This window comes from Muntiacus reevesi, chromosome 4 (assembly GCF_963930625.1).
Source record: "Muntiacus reevesi chromosome 4, mMunRee1.1, whole genome shotgun sequence".
Lineage (NCBI taxonomy): Eukaryota > Metazoa > Chordata > Mammalia > Artiodactyla > Cervidae > Muntiacus > Muntiacus reevesi.
This window is the reverse complement of record NC_089252.1, coordinates 144,498,078-144,506,394: the sequence shown is the minus strand read 5'-3', so window position 1 is coordinate 144,506,394 and position 8,317 is coordinate 144,498,078. Positions and strand designations below refer to the sequence as shown.

Below are 8,317 nucleotides of genomic sequence, written 5' to 3'. Positions count from 1 at the left end.
ACCCAGCTGTGACCACAGGACTGGAAAAGATCAGTTTTCATTCCAGTCCCAAAGAAAGGCGGTGCCAGAGAATGTTCAAACTACCATACAATTGTGCTCATTTAGCATGTTTGTATGTTAGCAAGGTTGTACTCAAAATACTTCAAGTTAGGCTTCGTCAGTACATGAACTGAAAACTTCCATATGTACAAGCTGGGTTTAGAAAAGGCAAAGGAACCAGAGATCAAATTGCCAACATTCATTGGCTCATAGAGAAAGAAGGGAATTCTAGAAAAACATCTCCTTCATTAAGTACAGGAAATCCTTTGTGTGGATCACAACAAACTGGAAAATTCTTAAAGAGATACCAGACCACCATACGTGTCTCCTGAGAGACCTGTATGTGAGTCTAGAAGCAAGTTAGAACCTTACATGGAACAACTGACTGGTTCCAAGTTGGGAAAGGAGTACAACAAGGCTGTATATTGTCACACAGTTTATTTAACTTCTGTGCAGGGTACATCATGTGAAATGTTGGACTGGATGAATCATAAGCTGGAATCAAGATTGCAGGGAGAAATATCAACTTCGGATATGCAGGTAATACCACTCTAATGACAAAGTGAAGAGGAACTAAAGAGCCTCTTGATGCAAGTGAAAGAGGAGAATGAAAAAACTGCTTAAAATTCACTACTAAAAAAACCCAAAGGTCATGGCATCCAGTCCCATCACTTCATGGCAATTAGAAGGGGGAATAATGGAGGCAGTGACAGATTTTATTTCCTTGGGCTGCAAAATCACTGCGGACAGTGGCTGCAGCCATGAAATTAAGATACATACTCCTTGGAAGGAAAGCTATAACAAACCTAGACAGTGTATTAAAAAGCAGAGACATCACCTTGCCGACAAAGGTCCATATAGTCAAAGTTATGGTTTTTCTAGTAGTCATGTACAGACAGACGTGAGAGTTGGACTGTAAAGAAGGCTGAGTGCCAAAGAATTGATGCTTTTGAACTGTGGTGAGGAGAAGACTCTTGAGAGTCCCTTGGACCACAGTGAGATCAAACCAGTCCATCCTAGAGGAAATCAACCCTGAATATTCATTGGAAGGACTGATGCTGAAGCTAAAGCTCCAGTACTTTGGTCTCCTGATGGGAAGAGCCAACTCATTGGAAAAGACTCTGATGCTGGGAAAGATTGAAGGCAAAAGAAGAGGGCGGCAGAGGATGAGATAACATCACTGACTCAATGGACATGAATCTGAGCAAACCCTGGGAGACAGTGAAGGACACAGTAGCCTGGTGTGCTGTAGTCCATGGGGTTGCAAAGAGTTGGATACGGCTTAGCAATTGAACAGCCTTATAGTTCTTTTGTCTTTCCGTTGAATTCATAGCTGGTCTGTGTCTGCAAAAACTCCCACCTGCATTTTGCTTGTGTGTGTGCTTTCTCTCAGTCATGTCTGACTCTGCAGCCCCATGGACTGTAGCCTACCAGGTTCCTCTGTCCATGGGCTTTTCCAGGCAAGACTACTTGAGCGGGATGCTGTTTCCTGTTCCAGGGGATCTTCCTGACCCAGGGATCGAATGTATGTCTCTGTTGTCTCCTGCATTGGCAGGTGCATTCTTTACCGCTGAGCCGCCTGTGAAGCCCTGTTTTGCTTGGGACTGCATTAAATCTGGAGATCAGTTTGAGAATTGATAATTGTGTCTTCCAGTCAATGAATATGATAAATGTCTTCATCATTTACTTAGGTAGTATTTTATTTCTTTTATTGCTTTATATGGTTTTTCCATTAGTCGTGTACAATGTGAGAGTTGGACCATAAAGAAGGCTGAATGCTGAAGAACTGATGATTGGACATGACTCAGTGACAGAACAACAATTATTTTATAGTTTTCAGTGTATAGGTTTTCATATATTGTTAGATTTATACCTATTTTTAAGCTATTGTAAATTTTTAAAACAAAGTTTCAGTTTCTAATTCATTCCCAGGATATAGAAATAGGATGGATTTCTTCGTGTCAAGTTGTGCCTTACAGCCTTATTAAACTCTTTAATTCTAGGAGCTTTATTATAGTTTTGGGGGTTGTTTTATTTCGTTTGTTTTTTACTGTGATGTTTGGTATGTGGGATTTCAAATTCCCCAACCAGGGTTAAACCTGTGCCCCCTGTAGTGGAAGCATGGAGTCTTAACCACAGGACCACCAGGGATGTCCCTGGATTTTCTATATGGATAGTTATATCGTCTGTAAAAAATGAGTTTTATATCTTTCTCTCTAGTCTTTGTCCTTTTTATTTCTTTACCTCCTCCACCGTTAGTATAGCCTTCTAGTAAGATATTGTATGAAAGTGGTGAAAATGGATATTCTTGCTTTCTTCCTGATCTTAGGGAAAAATCATTTAGTTTCTCACCATTAAGTATGATGGTAGCTGTTAGATTTGTAGATACTCTTTCTCAGGTTGAATAAATTCCCTTTGGAATGTTCCCAATTTTTTGAGAGTTTTTTCAGGAATGGATGTTGAATTTTGTCAGATGCTTTTTTGTATTAGTTGATATAATTATGTGATTTTTTTCAAATTATTTAATCTGTTAATATAATGAATTACACTGATTGATTTTCAGATATTGACCTACCCTTACATTCTTGGGGTAAATACCAATTGGTTGTGATGTCTTCTTCTATATTGTTGGGTTGATTTGCTAATATTTGTTGAGGAGTTTTGCATCTGTGTTCATTAAGATATTAGTCTATAGTTTCGTTATTTTTTTTTTTCTTGTCATCAAGTGTTGGTATCAGGATAATGCTGGTCTTATAAAACAAGTTTAAAAGTGTTCATTTTGGGGAAGAGAAAATGTAGAATTCCTTTTTAAAATATTTGGTAGAATTCTTCAATGAGCTGTGCCTAGGGTTTTCTTTGTGTGGGAGTTTTTAACTACAAATTAAACTTGTTTAATAGATACAGAACAATACAAGTTGTCTAATACTTTTTGGGTAAGTTCTGGTACTTTGTGGCTTTTAAGGAGTTGACACATTCATCTAAGTTGTCAATTTTATGTACATAGATTTATTCATGGTATTTTCTTAGTATCCTTTTAGTGTCTGGGTCTTTCATTCTTAATATAGATAATTTGTATATTCATTTTTTTCTTTTTGTTTGGCTAGAAGTTTATCAATTTTTTCATCTTTTCAAAGAACCTATTTCTGATTTCATTGATTTTTTCCTCCATTTTTTTCTGTTTTCAATATAATTGATTTCTACTCTTTTTATTTTTTCGCTTCTGCTTACTTTGAATTAATTTACTATTTTTTTAAGGTGAAAAACTATGTTGTTTTAGATCATTGATTTGAAACCTTTCCTTTTTTTAAATACAAGCCTTTGATACTATAAATTTCCCTATAACCATTGCTGTGGTTGCATTTTTACAAATTTTGACATGTTGAAACTTCTTTTTTGACCAGTGAATTCTTTAGAAGTGTGTTGCTTTGAGTGTTTGGAGTATTGGGAGATTTTCCAAAGTCTTTTATTGATTTCTAGCTTAATTCCATTATGGTGAGAACATACTTTGTATGATTTCAACATGTTTAAATTTGTTAAGGTTTGTTTTATGACCCAAGGTATGGTCTGTCTTGGTGAATGTCCTATGTGCACTTGAGTAGAATGTATATTCTACTGTTAGGTGGAATATTCTATAAATGTTCATTATAGGCAATTGGTTGTTCAGTTCCTTGGTATCCTTGATTTTTTTTTCCTCCCAGTTTTACTCAGATATAATTGTTGTGGAACACTGCCTAAGTTTAAGGTGTATAGCATAATAATTTGACTTATATACATCGTGAAATGATTATTGCAAAAAGTTTAGTGAGCATCTATCATCTTATGTAGGTATAAGATTAAAGAAATAGAAAAAAATATTTTTGTTGTAATGAGAACTCTTAGGATTTACTTTCTTAACAGCTTTCATATATTATATATAGCAGTGTTCATTATATTTATCATGTTGTACAGTCTATTTCAAATACTTAGTTCTCTTATAACTGGAAGTTTCTTCCTTTGGATTGCCTTCGTCCAGTTTCCCTTCCTTCTACCTCCTGCCTCTAATAACCACAGATTAGATCTTTTTTCTGTGTTTGTTTGTTTTTGAAGAATAATTGACCTACAACACTATGGTTCTGTTACACAACATAGTGATATACTTCTGTACCTTTCAAAATGATCATCATGGAAGTCTAGTTACAATATGTCACCATACAAAGATATTACATACTTATTGACTGTATTCCCCACATCATACATTTCACACCCATGACTGTTTTATATAGCAACTGAAAGTTTGTACTTCTTAATCTCTTTTACTTCTTTCTTCCCTCCCCTCACTCTCCTATAGCCTTGATTTTTTTCCTTCTTCTTAAAAAAACTAAAATGTTATTTATTTATTATTCAATTGCAGCATTATATCCTACCTCTTCTTTATTTTTTCAAACTTATTGAGGTATTGACAAATAGGAATTATATATATTTAACATGTACATATTTTTATATCCTTGATAATTTTCCATTTACTTCTTCTATTGAGGACTGAGAAAGGAAGACTGAAATCTCTAAAATTGTAGATTTGTCCTTTTCTTTCCTTAGTGCCGTCAATTGTTGCTTCATATATTTTGAAGGTCTTTTCTTAGATGCATACACATTTAAGATTTTTTTTTTTTTTAGTGAATTGACCCTTTTATCATTATTTACTATCCTTTTTATCCCTGATAATTTTCTTTGTTTTGAAGTCTGCTTTATCTGATGTTAATATAGCCTATTAACATACAGTTAACATAGTTCTGATAACTGTCATTTTCATAGTATATTCTTACCTCCTTTTACTTACATTTTTTATATTTTATAATAATTTCACATTTATAAATGAGTTGCAAAAATAGTACATAGAGTTCCTATATGCCCTTTACTTAGCTTTCCCTAATGTTAACATATGACATAAAACCATAGCACATTTATCAAAACTGAGAAATTAACATTGGTATATTACTCTATTAAGTAAGCTACAGAATTTCATAGATTTCACCAGTCTGTCTACTAACATTTTTTTTTTCCTTTTCTGTAATTCAGTCCAGGCAGCCTTATATAACAGCACTGAGGACCCTTTCATTTTTAACCCGTGTGTGTCATTGTGTTTAGCAGGTTTCTGGTAGACTACAAATAGTGTGTCTTTTTGGTAAACTCATCCTGATAATTTCTCTCTTAATTGATGTGTTTAGACCATTTACATTTAATCTAATTATTGATATTTTAGATTTAGGTCTGCCATTTTATTACATTTTTCTGTTCTTTCTATTTTGTGTTTCTTTGTTTCCCTTTACATCCTTCCTTTGGATTATTTGAACCATTTTAATATCCTACTTAGATTTCTGTATGAGTTTTTGGAGTTTCCCTGGTGACTCAGATTGTAAAGAATCTGCCTGCAATGTGGGATACCTGGGTTTGGTTCCTGGGTCGGGAAGATCCCCTGGAGAAGGGAATGGCAACCCACTCCAGTATTCTTGCCTGGAGAATTCCATGGACAGAGGAGCCTGGTGGGCTACAGTTCATGGGATCACAAAGAATCAGTCATAACTGAGTGGCTCACACACACACACACACGTTGAATTTTTACTGCTTTTTCGTTTGTATAGTTATTTTAGTGTTGACTAGGAATTACAGTACGCATATTCAAGTATTCTACTTAAAATTAATATTTATCACTTCAAGAAGAATATAGAACCTTTAATACCATAAATATTGGTTTGCCCACTTCCTTTTTATCATGTTGTGGTCATATGCATAACATCTATATTCATTGAAAACCCCATCAGACATTGTTATAATTTTTGCTTTCAGTCATCTTTCATGTTTTAAAGAACTTAGAAGTAAAATAGGCTGGTTCATTTACTCAGATATTTACCATTTCTAGTGTTCTTCCTTCTTTCCTGAAATTCTGTTTCCAAATTGTATCATTTCCTTCCATCCGAAGAATTTTCTTTAGCATCTTTGGCAAGTCTGCTAGTGATGACTTCTCTTGGTTTTCTTTGAGAATTTATTTCATCATTTTTGAAAGCTGTTTCACTGGCTATGTAGAATTCTGGGTTTGACCATTGTTTTCCAGCACTTAAAATTCTTTTTCCACTGTCATCTATTCTCTATGGTTTCTGATAAGACATTCACAGTCATTTGAATTATTTTTTCCCCTATATGTAGTGCATTATTTTTCTCTGACTGCTTTCAAGATTTTTTTTTTTCCTTTGCTTTAGATTTTACTGGGCAGGAATTTCTTTGAGGTTATCCTGATTGATATTCACCGAGTTTCTTGAATCTATAAGTTTATGTCTTTTACTAAAGTTGGGAAGTATTGAGCTGTTATTTCTTGAAATACTTTTCTTTTTGACCACACCACACATCTTTTGGGATCTTAGTTCCCTGACCAGGGATTGAGCCTGGGCTCATGGCAGTGAAAGTGCCAAGTCTTAACCACTGGACCACCAGAGAATTCCCTCAAATATTATTTCTGTACCACACTCTTTCTCCTTTACTAATCGACCTTTGATGATACAAATGTTAGGCCTTTTGATATTTTCCAGTGGGTCCTCAAGGCTCTGTTCATTTTTGTTTTCCAGTCTTTTTTCTCAGTTGTTCAGCTTGGATAATTCTGTTGATCCATTTTCAAGTTCACTGACCTGTCATTTCAGTTACACTGTAGAGCCCATCTAGTGAATTTTAAAATTTCTGTCATTATATTTTCTAGTTTAGATTTTTTCACTTGGTTCTTCTTCTTCTTCTTCATCTATTCTTTGTCAAGACTGTCTACTTTTCCTTTTACTTCAAGATCATTTCTCTTTATTTCTTTGAGCATGATTATAATATGTGCTTTTAGGTCAGTTCAGTAGCTCAGTCACATCCGACTCTTTGAGATCCCATGGACTATAGCATGCTAGGGTTCCCTATCCATCACCAACCCTTGGAGCTTGCTCAGAGTCATGTCTATTGAGTCGGTGATGCCATCCAACCATCTCATCCTCTTTTGTCCCCTTCTCCTCCTGCCTTCAATCTTTCCCAGTATCAGGGCCTTTTCTAGGAATCAGTTCATCACATCAGGTGGCCAAAGTATTGGAGCTTCAGCTTTAGTATCAGTTCTTCCAGTGAATATTCAGGACTGATTTCTGTTAGGATTGATTGGTTTGATCTCCTTGCAGTCCACTTCAGTTCAGTTCAGTTCAGTCGCTCAGTTCAGTTCAGTTGTGTCTGACTCTTTTTTTTTTTTCTTTTTTTTAAAAGAGCGCAAGGGCTCCCGTGAGCACCCATGTGCCATCCTCTTCCCTCTCCGTGTCTGACTCTTTGTGACCCCATGGACTGCAGCACGCCAGGCCTCCCTGTCCATCACCAACTCCCAGAGTTTACACAAACTCATGTTCATTGAGTCGGTGATGCCATCCAACTGTCTCATCTTCTGTCGTCCCCTTCTCCTCCAGCTTTCAATCTTTCCCAGCATCAGGGCCTTTTCAAATGAGTCAGTTCTTCGCATGGGTGGCCAAAGGATTAGAGTTTCAGCTTCAGCATCAGTCCTTCCAGTGAATATTCAGGACTAATTTCCTTTAGGTTGGACTGGTTGGATCTCCTTGCTCTTCAAGGAACTCTCAAGAGTCTTCTCCAACATCACAGTTCAGAAACATCAATTCTTTGGTGCTCAGCTTTCTTTATAGTCCAACTCTCACCTCCATACATGACTACTGGAAAAACCATAGCTTTGACTAGTTGGACCTTTGTTGACAAAGCGATGTCTCTCCTTTTTAATATGCTGTCTAGGTTTGTTATAGCTTTTCTTCCAAGAAGCTAGCATCTTTTAATTTCATGGCTGCAGTCACCATCTGCAGTGATTTTGGAGCCCAAAGAAACAACTGTTTCCATTTTTTCCCCATCTATTTGTCATGAAGTGATGGGACTGTATGCCATGACCTAAGTTTTTTGAATGTTGAGTTTTAAGCCAGCTTTTTCTATTCTCTTCTTTCACATTCATCAAGAGGCTGTTTAGTTCCTCTTCGCTTTCTGCCATAAGGGTGCTGTCATCTGAGGTTATAAAATTCTAACATCTTGAAGTTTGTATCTGTTGGTTATCTTTTCCCTTGTGAGATGTTGAAATTTTCAAGTCTTTTTGTACAGGTTGACCTTTGAACAGTGTGGAGGTTATGGACACCAACCTCCATGCAGTCAAAAATCCACATTTAACTTTGTCATTGGCCCTCCATATCAGCAGTTCCATATCTGTGGGTTCAGCCAGCTGGAGATTGTGTAGTAGTATTGA

General features: G+C 36.1%; 1 non-coding gene across 1 annotated transcript; it reads right to left on the bottom strand.

Annotated features, from left to right (window-relative positions):
- Positions 1-6,434: 6,434 nt before the first annotated feature.
- On the bottom strand, positions 6,435-6,507 carry TRNAE-UUC (transfer RNA glutamic acid (anticodon UUC)). The gene has a single exon. It is a non-coding gene; the product is annotated as a tRNA-Glu (tRNA).
- Positions 6,508-8,317: the final 1,810 nt, after the last annotated feature.